The 25,482-nt window shown below is 44.8% G+C and overlaps 1 protein-coding gene across 6 annotated transcripts in view; it reads right to left on the bottom strand.

Moving 5' to 3' along the window:
• The window catches only part of TEAD1 (TEA domain transcription factor 1), a 299,630-nt gene extending 275,891 nt beyond the window's left edge, over positions 1-23,739 (bottom strand). For 3 of the 6 annotated variants that reach the window (XM_049890427.1, XM_049890426.1, XM_049890428.1), the window contains exon 1: positions 22,820-23,431. The gene's annotated coding sequence lies outside the window, so the exon portion shown is untranslated. Of the gene's footprint in view, positions 1-22,819; positions 23,433-23,637 lie in introns of those variants that run through there. The other 3 variants (XM_049890429.1, XM_049890431.1, XM_049890424.1) reach the window with 2 other exon arrangements.
• Between the last annotated feature and the right edge of the window lie 1,743 nt (positions 23,740-25,482).

The raw sequence follows: 25,482 nt of genomic DNA, 5'->3' as shown, positions 1-25,482 counted from the left end.
AGCTAGCAAGTCCAGGGACCAGAATGATACTTCTCAGGGCCCAATACTGAAGAACAGGGCCCAGAACTCTGGATCTGCTTCAGGGAGCAGCCCTGCGTTAGAGGCCAAGTAGAAGCCATGTGCTAGCAAACTGAGCTGCCTCTGGCGAATGGGGCTTCTCCAGATACCACACAGGGCTTATTTCTCAACAAACTAGTTGGCTAGAGAACATTTGGTTTCAATTAACAGAAACCCATTCCCACCAGCCAAATTGGGGAAAAAAAGTGGAAGACACAGATAGGTTCATTAAAAGGCCAAGGGGTCTATAAGACGACCCTGACTCAGCAACTGCAGCCAGCCCTCAGGGGAGGTGGAAACCAGGAAATGGAAAACCATCAGGAAATGAAACTATTCCCAAGGTCTCTCATCTCTTCTTCTCCACAACTGCTTCGTTCTTCTCTCTGCAAAGCCGCTTTATCCCATGCTTCTCTGTACCCATGGGTCAAACATCTACTCCCCACTTAGCTTATGCACTATAGCGTGAGCATCAAAGACAAACTAGGACTGCTGCCTCAATCCCCAAATATTCAGAATACAGAGTTTAGCCCAGCTTGAGTCAGACCCCCCCCCCGTTTTGATCCATGCATCAGGGGAGAGGTGGGTGAAGTGGTCTTATTATAGAGGGTATCTACCCACCCAACACAATTACCAAGAATAGAAATGACAAGAGCTTAATGAACTCTGATCTTTGTTAAAGCCACAGGGTACAAGTTTTCCAAAGGTACCATCCTATTGTCTTATAATTACTCCAAAAAAATACAGCTGTACAGCCAGATCCTCACATGACAGCTAAATATCTTCTCTGCAGCTTGCTTGTTGGTTGCTAGAAGCCCTGGTGGCACAGTGGTTAAAGCACTCAGCTGCTAACCAAAAGGTCAGCGGTTTGAACCCACCAGCCAGCAGCTCCATAGGAGAAAGATGTGGCCATCTGCTTCTGTAAAGATTTACAGCCTGGAAACCCTATGGGTCAGTTCTACTCTGTCCTATAGGGTCCCTGCGAGTTGGAATAACTCGAGAACAGTGGGTTGGGTTTGGTTTGCTGGTTGCTTGGGTTTTTTTTGGGTTAGAGGAAAAAGCATTCTGTTGTTATCAAATAAAGTTTTATTTGTGGTTTCTCCTTTTTTCTTTAAAGGAGGATTCTCGGCAGAAATCTTGCCTGGGAACAGGCAGAAACTGGCCAAGACACTAAATGTCCTTGAGAGCATAAAAGTAAGGGTGGGGGAGAGAAGCAGACTACGTGGAGACACACATGACACACAACACACACATACAAAACACACACACACCTCAAGCCATCTGGGGCAGATGTGCTAAAAATAAAATAATTTTCCATAAGAAGAATCTATTCAGTGTAAAGGTTAAGCGAGGCGCCGTGCTTACAAAAGCCACAGGGTTTTTCATAAAGTAGACCCAAAGAGTCCATCAGCCTGGGTCTATTTCACCTACGGCAACAAACACATTCCTCACAGATCATGAGCTGCTCTGTGTGGTTGCTAATAAGATAATCTGTTACAGGAGGCTTACAAATCCATTTTCATTGATTTTAATTAATGAATCAATCCCTGGCCCTGAACAACTTGGTCCAGAGATTGTAAGCAATTCAAGATTCAGTCTGTAATCACTGCCTGAAATCTACATTAAAAAAAAAAAAAAAGAAGTAAACTCTCAAATCAATGCAGGACAAATAAAAATAATTGGATTTGGACCTCTTGCAGCATATGGAAAAATTTCTTTCCAGTCTAGGCAGTAACTCTTCACACGTTAATAAAAGGAATATATTCTTCACAGTGATTTCCTAACAAACTCACCTACAGCTAAGGGTTTTTTAATACCAGTCTGAAGTCTGGAAACCCAAGGTCAAACCTTTAAAATCAAAAATGAGCCCAACTTTCTCAACCGCCTATCAGAACCTTTTAGTCTAGACTGAAACTGAACAGAGAAATTACCCAAACACAAAACACAAATGACAAGTAAGAACAAAGTGGCACTTGCCAGCCGGACTGTGCTCCGAATGAGCCATGCGTCATTAAAAAGCCAGGCAAACTTTTGCATTTGCTTTTATTTTATCCTTTACAAAGGCAGAAATAGAATTTGACCTGTCTGAGTATTGCCAGCTATGAATTGGAAACATGCTCAATTTAAGACAGCATCAATATATAACTGCTCATCGTTTCCATTTTTTTCCCTTTCTTTCTCAGTGTCTTTTCATAGGGTTTGTCTACTCACTCTATTTTTAGACTTCTATCAGAACTTCCAATGGCTCTAACGTATAATGAAAAAAAAAAAAAAAAGATCTAGCTTCCGTTCCATTTTCTCAAACCCCACTCAGCTAGCCAACACCAATTAGTGTAGAAAAAGAACGCTAAGAGTTGATAAAAGAAAATATATTGCACTCAATTTTAATTTTTTTTCAAAATCTAAGAAGTCCATAAACCCACAAGTAAAGCATAAAGCAGCTGTGAATACCAACCCCACAGGGCCTGGGACACCGACCAGCGTCTGCTCTGAGCTGGGAACACACACAGAGTGGAGGCCGCTCAGGAAAGTAAATACGAGTTGCAGCAGACTTAATACACTGGGAGACAATCACTTCATAGTTTTCCCTTACTTTTTAAAGTATTTAATAAAGCAGCCACCAAACTGATTTTGAAGTCAGTAAGACTGGCCTCAAACACTGCAAAGGAACCAAAAAAAAAAAAGACCCTGTGTACAAGGAAGTAAACTACATTCACAACGAGAGGCAGGCCAGAGCTCAGGCAGGCTGGCACGCGTGTGTTTGCTCGCCTTCTTTCTCTCTCAACTAGAACAAAAGAAGTTAATACTTCAACTATACATATGGAATCCAGAACATTCTTCCTAATGTCCACTTGCATGCCCACAGGTTTTAAGATTCACTGGAACACTAAAGCTCCCGGAAACATTTGCCATGTGTTTGCTGGGGAATTTCACCAGACCCAGCCTGCCGCCTCTGCTGGCCAAGTTGTGCCGGGTTGCACAGCAGAGCAGGGTATGCCAATGCAGCCCAACATTCAGATCAAGACCACAAATTATAAACACTTTCAGTAAATTGACTAGAGAGCCTTTGTTCCTCAGACATCTTCCTACCGCTTACAAAAGCAGGCAGCAGAACCTAACCACCAACGCGGCTATAGCCAGGACTGGGAAAGGAAGTTATTGAAGCCTGGATTTCCTGCTTTTGCTTGTAGCCAAGAACTATGAGGCTTGTAGTGGTTTCAGGAACTGACTCATCTAATGATTCATGGATAAGATACTGCTTTTAATATGTTTCTGACCCTAAGACTTGGGAACTTCAAAACCTATTTGAACCCCATACTTCACTCCAATTTGCAAATTAATATTCAGAGCAAAATAAGCAGGAGGACAATGGCTACTGAAACAATGAAAACATCAAGTCAACGGAAGGGGAAGTGGAATGTGAACGTTGCATTTGAAGCCCTGATCACAAGCCTAATCCATGGGCTGCAATTCAACAGTGTCCGAATTTACCAAAAGTGGGTAACAGGTGGGATAAGGTTTATTTTTAGATGTCGCTCTCCTACATGCAAAAATAGATTTAGTACAGCAATATTTTAATTCAGGCACATCTGGGGTTGTGACTCTAAATGCCAAGATGTACAGAAGCATGCAGCTCTGGATTTAACTGTTACAGCTGCACACAGCAGAGATGAGGGTTAGCTGACCAATAAGTAATAAAGGACTCACTGGAACTCACACACACACACACACACAGCAGTACTTAAGAGCAAAGCTCTCTAGAAGTGCACAGTGTCGAGAGCAAGCACCTCTGGCTGCTCCGCTGACCTCCCCACGGATTCATTCATCACTTAGAGATCCCCTGGGGAAGTTTTCAAGCCTCCAACACCCACCAAGCCTTGAGTTCTCCCAGTCCCCCAATAGAAGACGTTCAGCGCAGGACCTGCTTCAAGGGGGGCTTTCAAACGTATTTAGAGGTCTCCACACCAGCCCAGCTGCACAGAGGGAAAGGAGAAAAAAGAAAGCAAAAACTGCAGGCTGATGTGGGGAGGGGCGATGGTGGAAGCAGTAAGAACAGTTGACCAGGCAAGGCCAAAGTGCAGGGCTGGCTGGCAGGCGCTGCCCGGCCGGGCTCCTCCAGCAGATTTACTGACATGACGTCAGTGGCTCCAGTCCAGCTTTTTCTTTGGTAGCTTTTACCACTGGCCTCTTGAAGCCTCCACTACGTTACAGAGACACAGGACCATAATGAAAATTCCCTTTGTGAAGCCGAGTTTACCTCGGGGCAGAGAGGTCTGCCTTGCTGAATTACACTGCTCTTCACCCTTCTGTGACCATGGAGGGATGGGGGTGAGAACCCCACAATACTGTACTTTCCTTAACATAGAAGAACCATTAAATGAAACTTGCTGCCTAAAAAAAAGGGGGGGGGGTGGTTTTAAGTGTATACCCAAAATTTCAGTCCAAGACACTGGTTAATTTCTCAGGGATGCCGTGAATGATGATAATTTCAGGACTATTCACTCATTCTGTTGTGAGGCTGTGTTGGCTGGACTAGGAACGCATACGGCTTTGTTTCACCAACAAAACAAAAAAGTATTACTGAAGCTGAAACTCCAGGCCTGAATGGAACCTCTGAAGAGAGAATTACAGCTTGTCTTTAAAATGAGCTTCTTTTTTCCTAAGTGCATATTCTGTGATGCACCAACATGGGCATAAAACGACTTCCAAGAAGCAAAGACAGGAATTACTAAAAATAAGTCTAATAGCGGACTCAAACAAAAAACACTCATTTTAGACTTATGGGCTTACTGTTGCATTCTCACAACAACAAAACAATCGTTGTGTTGAGTTGAGAATTTCAGCGCAAAAATCTGCCTAAAAACTACAAAGATTAAAAAAAAATACCTTTATAAAAATAAAGTACTAATGATAAATTCTTCAAATGACTACGACATTAAACATACTCTATTTTAAACACCTGGAAGGAGGGGAAGACACAAAGCTTAATTCAACAAGTCTTTATTGAAACAGATGTGCGTAAATGAGCCCAACAATATCATCAAAATATAGCTTTGCGGTCTAAATGGCTCAGTGTGGTAATAAGATAAGGAATCTCTCACCTTCTGGTTATTTATACAAGGGCTAGAACAAACTATCCAGTAGACACAACGCGAGGCAATGACCAAAGACTCTGTAAAGCCTAAATTAATGTCAGCTTTGGCCTCCAGAAAGAGAGTCAAACCATGAACTGTCCACAGAGGATTCTTTGGCTTGGCCTTTTCCTTAAGGAAGGAAAAGACAAGATGGCAAGCACGAGTGTGGACATGGCAAATGAGAGCCAAAGAGGCCAAGCAGGAAAAATGTGTGCAAAGAGAGCTGTTAGCATGGGTAAGAGCTGACACAGTGGTGGAACCCACTTCTAAAGGTGAACAAGGGATTTTTTAACCCAGGGAGTGGGAGGAAAAAAAAAAGGGAAAAGCCCTATCACCTCCCACATTATAGCCTTGAAATATCACTTCCCACTAAAAGGAACAAAACTCTTCACAGAAATGGCTCACCTTGGGTCTAGGAGAGGAAATAACACAAGGAGAGAATGGATAGCAAGGAGGGTATTAAAGACTATTAGGGCCACACGTAAAGGACACAAGAGTCAACGGAGAAATTCCCATTGGCCAAAGATGTACCCATTTGAGCATTAAAAAAAAAAAAGTAACTGCAATGGATTCAAACATATTCAATAATTTAAAATCCATGATTGCATAATAATGATAAACACACAAAACAACAAACCCACCTTTCCCGTACAAACTGTATGCCAGGTTAACCACATAGTTGATAAGAGAATGTCTCTCTCTGGAAGAATTCCAGCTAACAAATGAAAAAGGAATGAGAGAGTTGGAATACTACCAATTTACAAAGCCCATGTGAAATAACAGCTACCAAAAAAACCAAACCAAACCCAGTGCTATTGAGTCAATTCCGACTCATAGCGACCCTATAGGACAGAGTAGAACTGCCAAGGAGCGCCTGGCAGATTTGAACTGCTGACCCTTTGGTTAGAAGCCGTAGCACTTAACCACTATGCCACCAGGGTTTCCAACAATAACAGCTACAGACAGGAATTATCAATCAATGGCTGATAAAATCACAGAGACAGACAACTCAGCATTATGTGTCTCCTGGTGGAATACTAGCTGTGAAATATTCCTACCAAAAAAAAAATTAAACTTGAATCAGATGAAGCTTCTAGAGCTAAATTCCCATGTACAGGAAATGGGGCAGGGGATAGGGGAACATGATAAAAAAAACACCATGGCGATGTAACTGCAAAATCTAGAATAAGGGAAACTCTACAAGAGAAACAATGGGGCTTTTACACAAAATAAACAGCAAGAAAAAAGGGGGGGAGGGGAAATCTTCAGATTAAAGAGTTTTAAGAAAAATAGCAACCAAATTGCCTACTGATCTTGTCTGGACCCTGATTTGAATGAACAGCTGTGGGAAAACATTTATGAAACAACCAAGGAAATTCAGAGTACCTGGGTTATCTCATATTAAGGAATTACTGTTAAAACATTGGACTGATAATGATATAGTTATACATATTTTTAAAAGCCATATTTTAGAAATACATATTTAGAAATTAACAGCTGAAATGGTATAATGCCTGGGACTGCTTCAATATAATCTAGTGGGAGAGGTGCCAGGGGTTTGGGAGAAACCAGAGTGACCACAAGTTGATGATCGCTGCTGAGACAATGGGTGCGTGGAGGTTCGTTGCACCTTCTGTACTCAATGTTTACATTGAAATCTAAAATAAAAATAGGACACTGTTTCTGCCCCTCTCCTTCAGAGAGAGAAAAAGACGCTGTGGAAAGAGGTACCTGGAACTCTAATTCACAATCCCAATTATAATCACAATCATAATCAGCAACTAACATTTATGGAACATTTACTTCTTTGCCAGGCATTGTGCTAATCCTCATTTAATCCTCATTTTAACCCATGAGGAGGGTCCTACTACGTCCATTAAACCGGTAAGGAAACTAAGGTTCAGAAAGATGAAAAGAGGTTGCCCAAGGTCAAAGAGCTGGTCAAGTGGAGGGAATGTGTGTAATTCCAGGGAGACACAAATTCGTAAGCATAATGGGAATCAGAATGAGTTATGTCTTTTCAAAATAGTAACAACTCCTTAGAGTGCTGGGAACTCTATAAGCCAAAAGATGCAACGCTCTCCAGTGTTAAAGAAGGCAGAACCGAGAAGAGGCTGCTTTTCTGATGACCATTTTTGGTGAAACCTAGTCGACTGCAGGGACAGAACCCCTTAAGATTTGAAGGTGATAAGAGCAGAGAGGGTGAAAAGTGGAGGGGCAGGGTGTGTGTGCACGTGTATGTGTGTGTGTTTTCCTGGTGGGAAAAACAGAAAACATGAAAGCAAAAGTTAAATTGCCTGAAGAAAAAAGGAGAGCAGGAAATCTAGCAAGAGGGGAAGCAGGGAAAAAGCTTAAAACTAAAAACCCAGAGGAAGACGGAAAAGCAAACAAATGAGCTCCTGTCAGACAGGTCCATTTTAGTTCAGACGAAACCCTCAGGATCTTGGACGGAGAACTGGAGAGTGGTGGAAGGAGACTTCTGAACCGGTTGGTGGGTGGGTGGGCGGGGAAATGGAGAGGTTTACTGTGTGCTATGTTGTGTGCCAGGCCATTCACCACGTTTCATTGTATTTTCACTTTAAACTCACAACCCGGGAAGGTACTACCATTTTCATTTTGCAGATGAGGAAACAGAGGCCCGATGAGATTAGTAAACAACCCACCCAAGAGCAAACAGCCAATAAGCAGGACTGGGACTAGAACCATGCTCTGACTTCAAAGCCATGCTTTCAGACTACTTTGCTAAACAGATCAAGTGCTATAGAGAACTGGACAGACTTAGGGCAACAGCCACAGCCAAGAACAGAAGTACCGAGAAAGCGTCTGGGAAATGTACGAAGACTGTAAGATGGGGGCGAGCTAGGAATGGGAAGGATGGGGAGAGCACAAGTCTCAAACACTGGCAATCAATGAACCCAAAATCCGTTAGCTCGGAATTACCAGAACTAGGTGGACAAGAGGAAGAGACAGTATCACTTGGCCCACTCCCTCTCTCCAAAACCCAGGGAAGATGTCAAAGATGGATAGCCAACCCATCGCAACCTCCATTTCAAAGCTACTAATGTGTTTTTCAGAGACTTGATTGTGACCGGCTCCAAGGAAGAGCATTTCACTCTCTCTTCCCTACCTCCTCCACCAATGCCCATCACTTAAGCCACCATCACCTGGTCACCTGGATTGGAAGGGAGAAATCCACCCCATTTCCCAGTTCCCAAGCACTCCCACTATCAAGGAATCAAGTCAAGGTCATCTGTCTAAACCTCATCCCAGCAGGAGGTCTTCAGGTAGCAGAGGGGGGCACTAACTTATTCTGACTCGGTTGCCAAAGAAGTACATTCGAAAGCAAAACCAGATAAACTGGCAGGTCTGGTTCCAAGCATTCAAACCAAGTCTGCCTCCCCTCACCCCCAACAGAGCAGTTTGGATCACCTCAGACCCTACTGCTCCTATTTTCAACGCTTAGCATAACCAGTTAGAGGGGCTTGCGGGGGGTGGGACAACTGGGTCTCCCCACAGTCCTTGAGGACTGCAACTAAAGCGGAGAGGTGAACCCTGTCCCTTTGTCACCATGACAGGGGTGAGACAAGTCCTCTTTGAAAGGCTCGGTATTTTGCTTTGTATCTCCATTACATCTTTGTATTGACGATAGAAAGCAAAACAAAAATATTATGATCCCCCTTTTCTGGGCAGATACACTGAGTGAGGGGAAACCTACCTTTGTTTCAATGTCATAATCCATCTTAACGCCATTCAAATGTCACAATAAAACCTGACGGCTGGCATAATATGAAGTCCTTTTTTAACCTGGCAGCTAAGGAATCACACAGAACTAGGAACTGGCTTCACATTTTGATCCTGTCACTGACTAGCTGTGTGACCTTGGACAGCTTGCTAAACCTCTCTGCGCGCTTCACCTTCCTCAACTACAAATGCAACTTCAAAGTTTAAATGAAGTGATGCTGAAGAATGGGCTTCATACAGAGACTGGCCTGCCATCCTTCTCTTCCCATCCAAATTCTCCCAGAGCAGCCCAGGAACCGGCACAAATGAAAGAGGAGTTAAGGAGTAAACTCGGCAATACTGCTCCTCTTCCACAAAACCTGGCTTTGGGAGGGAAGCATGGGGGCTGGGGATGGAATAACTCAGACAGCAGCACAGTTCTCCCAAACTTGTCTGCCTGAGTTCCCAGGACTCACACACATTTTATCTTCTTCATCTAAAGCACAGCATAAAACCAGACAAGCGGGGCAGGTACCCAGCATCCTCTTCCCAGAAACAGAAATCAAAAGTTTTCAAGTGACTTGTTCAAGGTTACCAGGCCTGCCTTCCACATGAGCTGGATGTGGAGGGATCAAGAGCTTAGCACCTGAGGACTCTCGAACTCCTCCTCCCAGTGAACTGGCCCAACAAGGAGACAGTTCTCTTGCTGAGATCTCAACAGCAAAGTCCAGACACCACTGTTTCAGCCAAACCCAAAAGACACAATATTGGACTGCACAGCCCTGCTCCTGCCCAAAGACACTGCCTAAAAAGGATGATAAAATAACTGAAAAATCATGGTGGCAACAGAGTCACCAGGAATTGAGCAGTGTCATTAAAATTACTTTGGCTTTTAAGCAAAGTACTAAAATTTCACCCAATTTTTCCTGCCTTATATATTTAGGTTCATCGCTACGCAGTCTCCCAATGAACAACAGTAAGAGACTTTGAAACATCAGGTTCTAAAATGTGATCTGAAAACCCGAAACTTCGCCCAGTACAAACCTTTCAGAATTCCACCGGGAAACACCTCTTTCTAAATTAAACTTTGCTAGCCTAAAAGGAAATGAACCAAGGCTGAATCACTCCTATGAATGATGAGAAACTTTAAAAAAAAAAAAAATATGTTAAGAATTGATCCACAAATAGCAGCGGGTTCGAAACAATTTGGTTGAAACTAGCACAGATTTGTTGGAAAAGCTGTATTGTGAAATTTACCTTTTGCTGGAGCTCTGGTCTCAGAAATAACCCAGGCCTTCCTTGAGGTATAACACTGCCATGAATGCAACACCAAGACATCAAAAAAGCCTCCTGCCCAGACTTTTCTCTCTACTCTGTTTAATGAAAAGGAGTCAGCCAGATTCCTCAACGGTTTCCTATTAATAGAATAACCGTATAATTTATCATTCAAACCAGGACACTTTTGAGAGTAAATGGGAGTGCTATAAAGGAGTACCAAGAAAAGAAGCAGAACCCAGGACTGTACCAGGCCAAGAGGTGGGTGGACACTCTATTAGTAAATTCTAAAATCTCACTTCCCTCTTCCATAGCCACAAGCAAGAGTAAAGGACAACTCCCTAGAAAATCCGGATGGATTAAAAACTGCCACAAACAGTTATTATGAGAATGACAGTCAGGATCTGGTGGGAGGACACAGGCAGGAACAACAAAGACCAGATTAAAATTAAGAACAAACTGGGCAGAGTGGAGCCCACAACCCAGGGTATAAATTAACCTTTTTTTTTTTTTTTCCATCTTAAGTCAACTTATAAATAAGGTTCACTGAATGACTTGTGGACTAATGTCTTCCAGATCATGATCGCCTAGTTTATCCTCTTTATGATTGAGTCTTAAATTGTTTAAAGTGTAAGACATTAGGGCAGTTAACATGGTAAACATTTATCATTAGGAAGAGTCGGTCATTCCACGTTACTGAAACTTATTCTTCCTAAATCTTGTTTAATTTTCCATTTTAAATACTTCCATTGTAAACACTTCTAATGGATATCTTTGAAAGGGGCTACATATTTTCTCGGCTCCTTATTAAAAACAGTAAACCAGTAGAAACGTAAACTCTCACAGGCTTAGGTCATCACTCTGAGTTACCAGTCTAAATGACTTGGTCACCAAAAACAAAGCGTGTGTGGTCAGGCACGTGCTGAGGGCTGGGGAACCTTGGTGAGCACAGCAGACATATTCTGTGTGACAACTCAATTCAGGGTTTTATTTTTTACGATATAGTTCAGCTACCCAAAAATTCACCCTTTTATAAGTGCACACGTCAGTGGTTTTTTGTATACTCACAAGGTTGTGAACTGGTGCTATCTTTTCCCCCTTCTTCAACTTTCAGTCAGCAAGCCTCCAAAAGCCTTTCTCTCCAACCAGGCACTCGACTGCTAACCTGAAGACTGGAGGTTGGAGTCCACCCAGGGGCACCTCAGAGGATAAGCCTGGTGATCTACTTCCAAAAAATCAGCCGTTGAAAATCCTATGGAGCACAGTTCTACTATGAAACACATGGTGTCACCATGAGTTGGCACTGGATAGATGGCAACTGGTTTTTTCTTAAAGACTGGGAAACCAGGGTAACTATTTTATAATTCTATACTGGCTGGTTAAGAGACAATAGAAAAAGATGTCAACAAAATGCAGGTGGTCCTCAGTCTAGGTCTAGTCTCACACAAAGCAATCTCAACTGCTCAGACCAGTCCCCGGGAGTGGCCTTGATCTAAAAACACTTTAGACATTGACACACCCTTAAGTGTAACTGGGAATCTAGGAGAGGACCAGTCTAGAGCAGTTGACACTGAAAACACAGGTCTGGATCCACGAGTTTCCAGACAGGATTCAGCTCACCTACCCAGAAGTATCTGGAATTAACCACTAGGGTTAAAAAACATTCTTTTAGGACCTGGACAGAGCTGGAGAAAAATGTAGAACAAAATTCTAACTCAAAAAGAAAGACCAGGCTTGCTGGCCTGCCAAACTGGAGAAACCCTTAGAGTATGGCCCCCAGACACCCTTTCAGCTCAGTAATGAGGTCACTCCTGAGGTTCGCCCTTCAGTCAAAGATCGAACAAGCCCATGGAACAAAACGATACTAAAGGGGCACAGCAGCCCTGGGACAGGGACTGGAAGGCAGGAGGGAACAGGAAAGCTGGTAATAGGGAGCCCAGGGTTGAGAAGGGAGAGTGTTGACATGTCATGGGGTTGCTAACCAATGTCAGAACAATGTGTGTACTGTCTGATGAGAAACTAGTTTGTTCTGTAAACATTCACCTAAAGCACACACACACACACACACACAAAATCCTCTTAAAAAGAAAATACACTGGCGAAAAGGATGAGCTACCATTTACACATGAGTGTGAATTATTATCTGAATCGTATCTAAGTACCAAAGAAAGGTAGTTTTATAAGACGGGCAAAGATTTAATTCTGGAGCCTGGAGTACTTGGAGGATCAGGGTGGTCTGGGTTATAATAGCAGGTGCACCACAGCTCTAGCCTACATGTAGCTTTACTACAGCCCTTCAAAGCAGGTAAGGTCATCCTCATCTTCCAGATGAGAAAGCTGAGGAAGCACAGAGAAGTTAAGCAGGCTGTGTTCTCTCACACCTGAAGCTTCATGTCCTCAGAACTCCAAAGACGTTCCTCAATGGTTTTGTAGGCAGGCCCAGGACCCTAAGCACTCTTACCTCTATGAAAACGTAAGTTCAACAAACCGCCTTATAAAAGAATTTTCAGAACTCGACCCCAAAATTAGGGGTGTGGCTTTCAAGCAAGGTTTCCTACGGACAGATGAAGCTGCACCATGCTACCTACCTTCTGACGCATTCCCATTTAATCTCTACTACCACTCAGCAAAGAGTGAACTTAAATATGTGTTTACTGACGGATTTCCCCCATTTTATGAATAGGGAAAGTATGGTTCAAAGCAATTAAATGGTATAGGACTTTATGGAATGCCTGAGCCTCTCCAGGGTCTCAGCCTTGGGTGTTCCCCAAGAGTCACCGTCCAGGCTGTCCTAGTAGGAAACCCTTGAAGAGCTGAAACTGAAGGTAACGTTTTAATTTGCTATTTATTGAACATGTGTCAGGCATATAGTAGGGGCAGTACAGAAATATATAAATGGAGACACTGAGGCTCACGAAGGGGAAGTAGTGTGTCCAAGGCCACAAAACGAGTCGCTGGCTAAGCCAAAATTCCAACTAAGGGGTGTCCAACTCCAAACCTGTGTTTTTAAACTTACATTATCCTACCTTCTTTATCCAAATCAGTATTGGAAAATTCTTCCTACTCTCTATTTCAATCAGTTTTCTTCCTTTCTTTCTTTTTTTTTTTTTTGGTTCTTTCAATTGCTCTTAGCCAAGTTTCAGTTCTATACCACCCCATTACTGGCAATAAACCTTCTTTATTGATGTTTGAGGGCTAAGTTTACTTTCAGGCAAGTGTTTTCCGGGTTTCTGTTGTCGTTGTTTGTTTTTTAACAACTTAGTCCTATTCTACTTCCAAACGTCCATCTGGCAAACTCACCCCTCTTCCTTCACCCTCCAACTCCAACATCACTTCCTCTGCAAAGCTTTCCTCAACAAAGTTTTTTCCCTTTATTCTGATGCTACATAAATACAGGCTCCTAATAATTCAAGTACAAAACCGTGAAAAAATCGAAGTCCCTCCCCCTTCCCAATCCCATGTCCTCAAAGCAGCCACTGTTGATCGAATACATAATCTCCCAGATTCTTTCAGATACATGTGCAGACAACTCTAGGACACTATGGACTGTAACATGCAGCATGATTTCATCAACATCTAAGAAATGCCACTAAGAAACAAACCACGTCAGAATGCTAATCGTTTAGAAATATTATTTCATACATATTGACACTTTTTATCATATGTCAATTTTGTGCATACGAGGAAAATATAAGGAAAATGAATTGGGTAAAATATTCCTAAAACAACTTCTCAGAGTGATCCATGCCCATCCTTTTCCACACACTATCACCCTCTGTGATACCAAGAGCATTGGTGACACGGTTTATTTTTTAGGAATGCTCCCTTACTGACTCCGAGATTTTCTCTTGGTCCACTGTACTCATTCTGCAGGCTCTGTGTGCAACCACATCACGGGTAATGACCAACACCTGGTCAGCCATGATTGTAGGGAACGTCCCAATTTCAAAAATGGCCAAATATGTAAAAAACATACATCTTGCAGCTCATGAAATACGATGCAGACAATTTTCCCATTGGGTTGTGATTATCTTCTTACGTGCAATTTCCCTTGCCAAATGGTAAACTTTTCAGGGGCACAGGAGTTTTACTGATCACATTCACTAACATCCTTTTGCTGATCACCATAATCCCAGCGGGGCACTGCTGGCACGGTGGTTAAGAGCATGGCTGCAGACCAAAAGCTCGGCAGTTCGAATCCACCAGCCTCTCCTTGGAAACTGCACAGGACAGTTCTGCTCTGTCCTATAGCGGTCACTATGACTTGGCACCGAGTCGACAGCAACAGGTTTGGTTTTTATATCCCCAGCACACAATAAACCAGCTGCTGTCAAGTTGACTCCAACTCATGGTGATACCATGTGCGTCCGTGTAGAACCGTGCTCTGTAGGGCTTTCAGTGGCTGATTTTTTGGAAGCAGATTGCCAGGACTTTCTCCCGAAGCACTTTTAGGTGGACTCAAATCTCCAGCCTTTTGGTTAGCAGCTGACCACCCATGGACTTCAACACACAGTAGCACCTGTAAATGTCTTAATGTCTGGTGGCCAAGTAGCAGTTCTATACAAAACTGGAAGCATCTGGATTTACAAAGTGTCCAAAGTTGAGGGAAGAGAGAAAAAAGGGGAAGAAAGCAAGGTTTATCCTCAGGCTTGTCTCTAGAATGCTGTCAGGATCACACTGAAAACTGGTGAAAGAGTCTTTATCCCCTCACTCCACCTTCCAAGGGACACCACCCGAGGAGCTCTATTAGCTAGCATCCCCATTAACCTCCAACAGTAAAATACAAGCCCTGCAAGCAGCCAGACAAAACCATCACCCTCGAACCCCTCACCAGCAGACCTTACACACACACACACCTCTGCAGTCACATCCAGAAACAACTGCCACATGCCCAAGGGGCAAATAACTCAGGTGGGTGCCAAGCATGGAGAAGGTGGTTCTGCTCATTTTATTACTTCTCCTGCACAGAAGGGCACAACCTTATTTTTGTGCAGCCTAATTTTTAAAACTGATCCAAAACTGATCTTATGTTCCTAGATAGATCGCCTCACAAACCTAAGGGAGAAAAATCAGAAATATTTAGAGATAGGAAGGATGGCCAGATTTAGTCTGACTGGATCTGAGGATAAGAATTAGAATATCTATTAGAGCAAGAGTGGCCCACCAGAGGGAGATGCTATTATGCGGCTTTTTAGAAACACAGATATGGTGTGCCTACCCCAGCCCTCCTGAGACTCCAGGGGTGACGCCCTGACTGCAGAAAGCGTGCAGTGTACCTGCTGAGGTTGGAGTCACTGATAGGGTAGCCGAGGCTCCTCCGTGGGACAGGAGTAGAAAGAGGCTGCCCATGGTTGAGAGTCAGAACCACCTCGAATTAACAATGCAAATGGTTCTCTGTGCCCTGGGTTAAATTCAAAAGTCAACCCCAGGAAAAGGTGAAGTGCTGGCTGGGCAGGTGAGCAAGAGCACGAATGGCAGTGGGCTGGGAAAGGCAGTCACACTCACTCTGGCTTCGCCAGTGCCTGGCACATATCAGGGGCACAAATATTTGCAGAATGAGCTTCACAAGGCTGATGAGCATATGGCCATGCCCATCATCAAATTTCTACTGAGCCACCTAAAGCCAAAATCCACTGCTGTCAAGCTGATTCCGACTCATAGCAACCCTATAGGACAGAGCAGAACTGCCTCAGAGGGGCTCCAAGCCTATAATCTTTAAGGACGCAGACTGCTACATCTTTCTCCTGCACTGAACCATCTACTGTACGCAGAATACTTGAATTGGCTCTGCTCAGGCAAGAGTGCCCAAACCCTGGTAAATTCACCTGTAAAAGAGATTTTAATTTTGATTCAACTCCACTGAACGCCTGAGTATTGGTGCTCTGGAAGCATCTCCCACTTTAACAACTCCTAATCATAGAGGAGGTTGGCAGTTTGAATCCACCAGCTCCTCCTTGGAAACCATATGGGGCAGTTCTACGCTGTCCTATAGGGTTGTAGGGTTGCTTTGAGTCTGAAGAGACTTGACAGCAATGTGTTGGGTTTTTTTTTTTTTTGGTTTAACCACAGAGGAAGCTGCTTTTTGGCCCTATATCAAAGATAACACTTCCCCTGATTTAAAATTATACTGATGTTAATCCTTTTGCATTTTATGACTAAGGTAAAATTTAAGGGTGAAAGAAAATTAGAAATTTAAAGGTCTTCTGAATGCATAATAAAACTAGAAACCTTTTAACAAAATATGAAAGAACTAAATCAACCTTGTTCCTCACTGCCTTAGAGTGGGTCCCCGGATTCATGGGGGCCCTATGCACAACCTGATGGATAGGTGGGAGTTACACAAGAGGTGCACTTGCTGAGAACCGAACCCAAGTCTCCTACACTGAAAATGAGAATTCTACCACTGAACCACAAATGCCCCCGTAGATCGACCTTACCTCTCCAACATTTAAAACGAAAGCAAACTTTGAATTTGGGTCTTTCTAGACTCTGCCAATATAAAATCCTGAGAGCTTACGGAGCCCTGGTGCTGCCTGGTTAAAGCGCTCTGCTGCTAACCAAGAGGTTGGTGGTTTGAACCCACCTGATGCTCTGTGAGAGAAAGATGTGGCAATCTGCTTCTGTAAAGATTTACAGCCTTGGGAACTCTACGGAGCTGTTCTACTCTGTCCTATAGGGTCTCTGAGTCGGAATCAACTTGACAGCAGCGGGTTTTGGGCTTTCAGTAGCTTGTTTTCTGTTTTTCTCTCAATGTCTGGCAATTTCTTCGAGGGCTCCTAAGTCTCCCAGATTTCAAGATGAGGCCGAGAGTTCCTCAGCTGATGGCGCTCTTTATACCTCTAACCACCATTGTCTACCAGAGACTTCGAGATGAAAGGGCAGAGAGGGAGAAAGGGCTGAAAGGGATTCCACCATCGGAATCATCAGCTTACAATAGTTTTAGAATCAGTTAGCCCCCAAAACACTCCCAGCCACAGTGATGGGTGATCTGAAAACTAAGCATATCAAAATGCTATTGATAAGCTAAATTACCAGACAGCTTATCTGAGGCCCACATCCGCCATATGGTGCCCCAACTTCTGCCGCCTGTTGCTGCCACAACAATAGGCATGCCTACCCAGAGAGCACCATCGGACAGAAACCCAGCAGCGGCGGCATGTGGCACAGTTACTGTGTTTACATTTTATTTTGTGCTATTAGCTTTGTGCCTCTTCCACCCCAGTAAGGACTTGAAACACACATATCCAATGTCAAAAATACATGTTACAGGCAGAATATACACATACACACTGCATGTGTGTGCACGTGTGGATATGTATCAGGTGAACACAGAGAAACCCAGATGTCAACTTCAGAAATGGAGCTGCCTGGTGGGGGAGGGCGAGCCAGGGAGCAGGCTCCCAGCTCGAGCAGCAAACCAGACAATGGGCTTTTCTCAAAACACTCCAGCGGGCGGGCCTCGGGGAGTGGCTATTTAAAACACTTGGCTCCTTTTATTTCACCACCATGGAAGTGAATTCGGTTCTTAAGTGCCAGAGCAAATGAAGTCATTTGGTTTCCGCGGGCTTTCTGTGCATTTCAGCAGTAGGAGTCAGGCTAGACAAAAATCATCAAAAAGGACCTGAAGTTGTTCTTTCTTCCAATTAAAAACTGACTCCGCAGAGGACTGGGCACTTTGGCTTCAGTGGCTTTTTTTTTTTTTCCCTCCCTCTTAAAAAGATAATAGTCATGGAAAATGTAAATGATACTGTATACTGGAATGAACGCTGCCAAAGATGACTGCCTTCACAAAATGCCATTGAGTCAAGATGCAAAGTGGAACAGACATGGGTGTGCCATCTTTTAATGGCTTGGTTGGTATAAAGATCAATGGTGGTTTCTGTCAAATGAATTCACGAAAATTCTGCATTTCCTTCTTTCTACTTTCTACTCTCTGTAAAGGCTTCCCTATCTTTGCAGAGATTCTATCAGTGCTGGCAATTAAACATTCATTTATTTCGTTTCCTATGAGGGAAAAAACACTGGTTTTCAAAGAGAACTCAGCAGTGCATAGCATCTGGCCATGGAAACATGCGCAAGAAGATGCAGATTTGGACATGGTGCAAAGCAAAAAAGGGCAGTCTCTTTCCTAATATTCAGATGTGTTTCATTATCACAGAAAGGCAGCCGTTTCATCCCTCTCAACTTACCCACACCTAAGCAGACAACATTCTTGGATGAACTTTTAAAATTTTCTTAAACATTCAGTTTAAAAAAAAAAAAAACCTCCTTTCAAGTTAAATTGAGATTGCACTTGAACCCCATCCAAGAGCAGAGCTGAACTGAATTATGATAATTAGAAAAAGCAGCACAGTTGATGCATTTTTTTTAAAAAAGTTCATGCCAGAGAATATAAGTTCAATATGTTCTCACATAATTAACATTTCCCACCATTAGCAGCAGTTTTTCAGTTTATGTATCAGTAAAAACAACAGCGCTCGTCACTGTTGTATATTCCCAGTCAACAGTGTTTCAGTCACTTTACACATACATCTAAACCCGTCAGATGTCTAAAAGCGACCGAGTTTCCCACTGCAGACACTGGATGCTTTACTTGCTCACCAATAAGTTGGCTTTTTCTTTGAAACCCATTTTTCAGTGCTGGACCCTGTCCTTCGAACTAAAACTACTAAATGAAATCCTAAGACAAAGCCTTAAAAACAAATGTGAATCGTGAAATCAGGGCAGAAAGCACTGCATTAGGATAGTAAATACTGATCTTAAATAACAGGCAGGGGGAAAAGCCAGTACAGCCAGGATGGAGCCTTCCCCTGGCCCGCCACAGAAGTAGAACAAGCAGCCCCCTAGGAGGACTCCCCTCCCCATCCAATCAGAAGAGAAGCCACTGGTTTCACAGTCAGACACTCAGGGCTCCCAGACTATAGAAACCATTTTTCAGAATCCTCCCAACCATGCCAAAGCCAGTGGACAAAAGCAGAGCTTGAGACTGGGAGTGATCCAACCTGTAAGAAACACCCTCCTGAAAACTCACCCTCCAGGGCATCCCGTTTGTTTTGATTAAAGGAAGTGAGCATTTCAAAATTCTCCTATTCTGTACCACTACAGAGCCTGAAAGTATCTGAATAAATGATCGAATTTCAACCCTGAGATCAAATATGGGACAGGGCCAAGGAAGCTTATAATGAGAATCTTACATACGGATTGACGGCTCTCCACAGTTCACCGCTTTGAAACAAAACTCCGCACAAAAGCACCCTAGACATTTAGGTTCAAATACCCTAGCGTTCCGCAAACTATCCCAGAAGAGGGAAGGACCAGAACTTCCCTGGTGTCAGATTTATATGTAACTGCAATTTCAAAAAAAAAAAAAAACCAAACCCAGTGCCGTCAAGTCGATTCCGACTCATAGTGACCCTATAGGACAGAGTAGAACTGCCCCACAGAGTTTCCAAGGAGCGCCTGGTGGATTCGAACTGCCGACCTTTTGGTTAGCAGCCATGGTACTTAACCACTACACCACCAAGGTTTCTAACTGCAATACAATAGGAGCTAAATTGAGTATCTGTCAAAAAGTCCAAGCCAGAAACATTAAGTGCTGAGGATGGACACGAATTACTTGATTTTATCACCTTTATGAATGTGAAAGAATAAATTATATCAGTGATGTTATTCAAACCTGACTCGGGATCTAATTTAAATACCACAGAGCAATCTGTGGCTTCTACAGATAAAATAAGAAAAAGGGCCATGCAGCTATAAAAGATATTCCAGCCATCAGTCAATCTCCAAGTAGACCGCTGGCAGAGCCTAAGTTTGTCAAAGGATAGTAAGCTTACGACGTATTTTTCTCACCCAGTTCAGAAGTAGGACATTAGCACGCTGCAGTTCCACTCACTGAACTCCAAAGGGGAAGCAGCAACGCCTGCATTTATCAACAGAAAGGTTGGCTCTGATTTTCCCGCAGTTCGACAGAGAAAGCTGGACATTGGCTTCGGCCAGAATTCTTCAGTCTTTGGAGAAAACAGACCTTCCAAGTTTTATTGCTAAACAGATGCAACCTCCAAGCACAGCTTTCGCTCGGCGATGTATTTTTCTTTTTCTTTTCATAATCTCTTTATTGGGAACAAGACAAAGTGTCTAAAATACAAGCCTCAAAGTGTTATCCACTAACTGTCTGTGAATACGGTCATTTTAAGTACACTGGATCACACATGTAGTTATTTGCATCAACCTTTGAGTGCTAACACACCACAATTTTCATTTTCAGGCAGTATGATTATGCTCACAACTAACACATAGTAACACATGAGATTAGAGAGAAAAGTAATCCCACAGATGTGCAGGCTCTTGTAGAACCACCATGTATGAGAGGTCAATCCATTTCTGAAGCAGAAAGCCTTAAAATACTGTTAATGGCACAGGTCGTTTCTTCAAAGGCCTGGCAAACATTTGGGATCTACATTCTCTAACTGTTCACATCACGGACATTTCAAATGAAACGATGAACACAAACGCAACCCAGACACTGGTGATATGACTACAAGTATATTCCTCCCAAATTTTCCTGTTAAGAAATGGCCTCTTTTATACTTGCTGCTCTGTACTGTCAGAGCCAACAAAATTCAAAATTGTTTACAAAATGCTGAAGCTCAAGCAGGAAAAAGTTTGAACTTTTTTTTTTCCCCTTATGATTGCTTGTCCTTTTTCTAAATAAAAGGGGGTGCCGGCCCCCAGGGCCCCCAGGCCCCCAAAGTGATCGTAAGAATACACAATTCTTGCTGTGTAAGGCAAAAAAGGGGAAGAGGAAAAGGGGGGGAGGGGGCTGATTTCACCCTACACTGCATTCCACACACTCCTTCTCAAGTGTAATTATTTTGCTGCTAGTGCCTAGGTACACAACACAAGGAAGCTCCTCTCGGTGAGAAATTCATTTCAATCCATCTCAAACTAAGCTGGCAAGTCCCCTCCTTTAAATTACATTTCATAAAGCATATGTCACAGCGCATCCTGGTTTTTGTTTTGGGAAAAGAGAGAGGGGACCTCCAGTAAACTCTCAGCCATATTCCCAGGACGGAGTTCTGTGTTACTTTACAGAAGACAGAGAGGAGAAATTTACACAATGATTCTTTCCCACAATATTTTTTTTTTACTCTTACTGTCAAGGCAAAGTGTTACTTGGGTTTTGTCTCAAACTTATTAAAAAAAAAAAAAGACATTCTAGTATTTCCCTAAAACTGCATATCAAGTAATACTTATCATTAAAGTAAAAATAAAATAGTCTACCTTGGCACTTTTACACAATCAGCTAGAATCAGTAATGGATACAGCTTATCAGTTCATTTTTTTATACCAATAACAAATAATAGTAAACGCTGCTTAAAACCTGAAACCTCACAGTTCAAGAACTGCACATACAAAGAAATACTAAACAAAAATATCTGTGACCATTTATGGAAATGGTGAGACCAGAAAAATAAGCCTTCCCCCCCAAAATAATCAACAATTCAAAACCTCGCCCTTGACAAAGGCTCAACTAATCCATCGGTCTTTCCTGAGTCACTTTGTAATTAGTTCTATTTCCTTCTAAAGAGGAAAGGTTCTTAGCAAAGTTGCATATAAGTCTGGCCCTTGTAAGCATGTAAGATGTGCTTGCACTCAGAAGTCCTGATATTTACAGAAGGGCACAAACAGGGAAAGGAAGCAGCACTGGGCGCCGACTGACGTCGGTTCCCAACCACTGCCTCCGAGCACCCTGGCAAAGAAGCCCCCATGTGTAACCGACCAACAAGGCTCTGGTAGGCGGCAAAGAAAGGCACCCACTCTGGGTGCACTGACAAAGCAGCAAATCTCATTTTCCTGTCTATTCAGGTAGACACCTGCAGGGACCCAGCACACTCCCAGCGATCAGACTGCCTGAACTTCCAAAAACAATCCAGGAGGCGGGTGGGAAGGAGGAAACGTGGTTATCCGTGACCGACAGTGTGTCCGGTTCCTCTGCATTATCCGTAGCATTTTTAATATTTATGTTTTTTACTATTTTGTAATCTGATAGGTTTTGTAGACCTTTCTGTTGTCACAGGACCTGGGCCCCCTCCAAGGCCCTGCTTTTAAAACACGGCCTTTTTACATTCCCTGTTCCCGGGACATCATCTGTCTCTAAGTATCCAGCGCTTGCTGAGGTCAATTTTCATTTCTGCAAATCACAGGCAGCCACTTGCTTCTAAGAAGTTAACAAGCCTCCTGAGAAATGCTGGCGGCTGGTATTTCATTGTTTCATAAATATTTTTATACAATGACACCATTCAACTTTAAATAAATCTTTAAAAAAACAAAGACAATTAAAGAGCAAAAAAAATTACATATGGATTTTATTTATTTTCTTGAGGGAAGGACATGGGAGGTATGAGGTCCCCCATTTTTCTTCTGATTCATTAAAAATATTACTTCGATATAAAAAAAATACAAACATTAAAAAAGAAAATGACAGAAACAGAACTTTCTTTAAAGTGGGCCTCTGGACTTTTGAAAACAAGTGTTGTAGCTACGAACAAAGACCAGAAGTGCACCCTGATTTTCTCCCCTCCTGGGGATCATTTCTCTTCTAATAAACAAACAAATCCCCCAGTATTTCCTACCGAAGGGAAGTTTTCCAGGGAGAGTCTCCTCCTGGTTTTGGTGGTAACTGCGACTCAGTCTTTTTTGGACACAATGTTTCTGCTGACTCCTGAAAATTTTCCACTTGAATGTGCAATGAAGCGGCGGCGGCGGAGGCGGCGGCAGCAACAGTCCTGGACAAGCGGCGAAGACGACCGTGCCCTCTTTCATCTTTGGGATGAAGGAGCAAAACCCCCGCCAGCAGCGCAAATCGGCACAGACCCCGGGCCAGCCTCTGAGGGCCCCAGCGCTGGGGACGACCGGGGAGGTTCGGAGGGGCCGGGCCGGCTCCGTGCTTCCGAGGCAGCGGCGGCTCTCCCCGCCCGCGCTCGCTCCCAACTTCTGGCTTCCCCGAAAAAAATGTGAAAAATGCCCTAGGGTGTATGCGCGCGCGCGCGCTCGCGTGTGTGTGTTTAAGTGTGTGTGCGTGTGTGTGTGTGTGCAGGAGGGCGTGAGAGGCAGCGGGTGTGCGCCGCACGGACCGGCCCGGCGCCTCCAGGGCCGCCGGCGGGGGCAGGCGCGGAGCCGCCTGTTGCCGCGCAGGCTCCACTGCGCGCGGCCCAACTTCGCGTCCCGGCAACTTGCGCGGCGGCGCCGTACCGCTCACCTAGAAGGGGGCGCGGGGAGGCGGGGTGCGGGGGGCATGGCCACGGCCCCCTCCGCGCGCCCGCCCGCCCGCCTCACACAAAGCAGAGCCGCGAGAGAAAGCGCCGGCCCGAGCGGGACGCGCCGCTGGTCCCCCGCCCCTGCCTCTCCGCGCGCCCCCGCAGCCCAGCATCAGCCCCGCGCGCCAACTTACCTCGGCGAAGGAAGCTGCCACAGCGCCCGGCGAGTCCGAGGCAAACTTCTGCGCCGCTTCCCCGCCCCCTGCTCGGAGCCGGCTCACTCCCCCCAGGCCGGGCCACCCCACCTGCCTAGCACCGCTCCTGCCCCGGGGCCCGCTGGGCACACAGGGCTGCTGCCCGAATCTCCGGGCAAAGGTGTGGGGGGGGCTTCACTGCATGGCCTGTCCCCGGACGCGGCCGCCCCGGGCCCGGGCCCCGCCGCGCGGACTGGCCCGCAGGGTGGAAGCGAGTCTGCAAAGTGCTTGGTGGGCGCCCGCGGCGGGCGGCGGGGCCGCGGCGGCGGCTGCAGAGGCTCGGCTCGGCTCGGGCGGCGCGGCGCGGCGCGAGCGATGCTAAGAATGTTCGGAATGAGGACAGGAATGAAATGAACGCCAGGACCGAACTCGCTCCGGAGGGGTGGGGCCTTGGTGACGTCATGCGGCCGGCCGCCCGCGGCCGGGGGCGGGGCTGCCGCCGCCGGTGACGTCATGGGGGCTCGGGGCGGGCCGGCCTCCGCCGCTCAGCGGTTGGGGCGCGGGCTCCCCACGGAGGGGAGAGGGGGCGGAGTCTCGCGCCCAGAGGGGAGCAGGGCGTCCGCGGGAGCCGCCCTCCCTTTCCCCGCGCGGGCTCCGGGCTTTGTCCCGAGCTGGGGCGGGGCGGACGGGAGGAGGGCGGCTCGGGGTGCCTGAGCCCGCGCGGAGGACTCTGGAAGCCTGGGTTCCCTGCTGGGGTTGGACGCGAGGCCGGCGCTGCGCCGGGTCTGCCGCGCCTCAGTTTCCTTCATCCGGGACACAGACCCCCGGGGAGTCGCCTGGAGCGCTCCCCCGACACACGGAAATCTGCGAGTGTGCGGAAGACAAGTTTCTTTTCTGAAAATTCAGGTTCTTGAGCGCGACGGAAGCTTTCCGGGAGCCGATTCCCAGCCTGCTATTTCTTCCCGTCCTCTTTCACTTTAACAACAAAAGTTCATGGCTCTCTTTCGAATTGAAGTTTGTCCTACTGTTAGGAAGAGAAAACCTTTAGCATACAAGAGAAAGGTTGATTACAGAGTTCGTAATAATCCTGCCCAGCTGACAGCCTTTCCGAGTCACTCAAGGAATAAAATTCACTCATCTTTTCGAAAATGATGGGTCATGTAAAGACTTTCTAAACTTTAAAATGGTGCATCCTGCTACCTCATGCCTTTGTGGATAAACCTCATTTCCAAAGTAAAATAAATAAATACATTTTACCCTCCCTTCGGAGGTCGTGGCACAAAAGTAACATAGTGACCCATTCAGTTAGCCAGAACACATGCGTAAACTTGACCCACTGTGGGCAGAACTGTCTACAGTTTTGGGGAGTCCGTGTAATCTACAGTTGTACTTAGAAGTAGCAAAGCAATTCCTGCACGGTTGACCGCTTCCTCTGGGCCCTCGGCTCGCCCTTCCAGTTGAAGCCTGTGCATAAATAATGGCGCCGATTTACGTGCCTAAATACGGATAACTGAGGAAAGCGGGGTGTGACTCACTGCAGCCCATTTCTACAAAACATAACTTTCACTAATGCATTTTTTATTGAAAGTTTTATTGAGGAAATTGAAGATTCCACTTGCAGTTTAAAAAATACATGTACACTTTGCCCAGTTCTTCCTGATGATAATATTTTGCAAAACTGTACTTACATTGTAGGGTCGCTATGAGTAGGAGTTGACTAGCAACGGGTCTTTTGGTTTTGCTATACTATAATACAGTATCACAATCATATAATACAGTATCACAATCAGCATATTGACACTGATACAATTTACCTACCTTATTCAGATTTCCCTAGTTTTATTA

This window comes from Elephas maximus, chromosome 7, assembly GCF_024166365.1.
Source record: "Elephas maximus indicus isolate mEleMax1 chromosome 7, mEleMax1 primary haplotype, whole genome shotgun sequence".
Lineage (NCBI taxonomy): Eukaryota > Metazoa > Chordata > Mammalia > Proboscidea > Elephantidae > Elephas > Elephas maximus.
The sequence above is the reverse complement of the archived record's forward strand: the minus strand, read 5'-3'. Positions and strand labels throughout refer to the sequence as shown.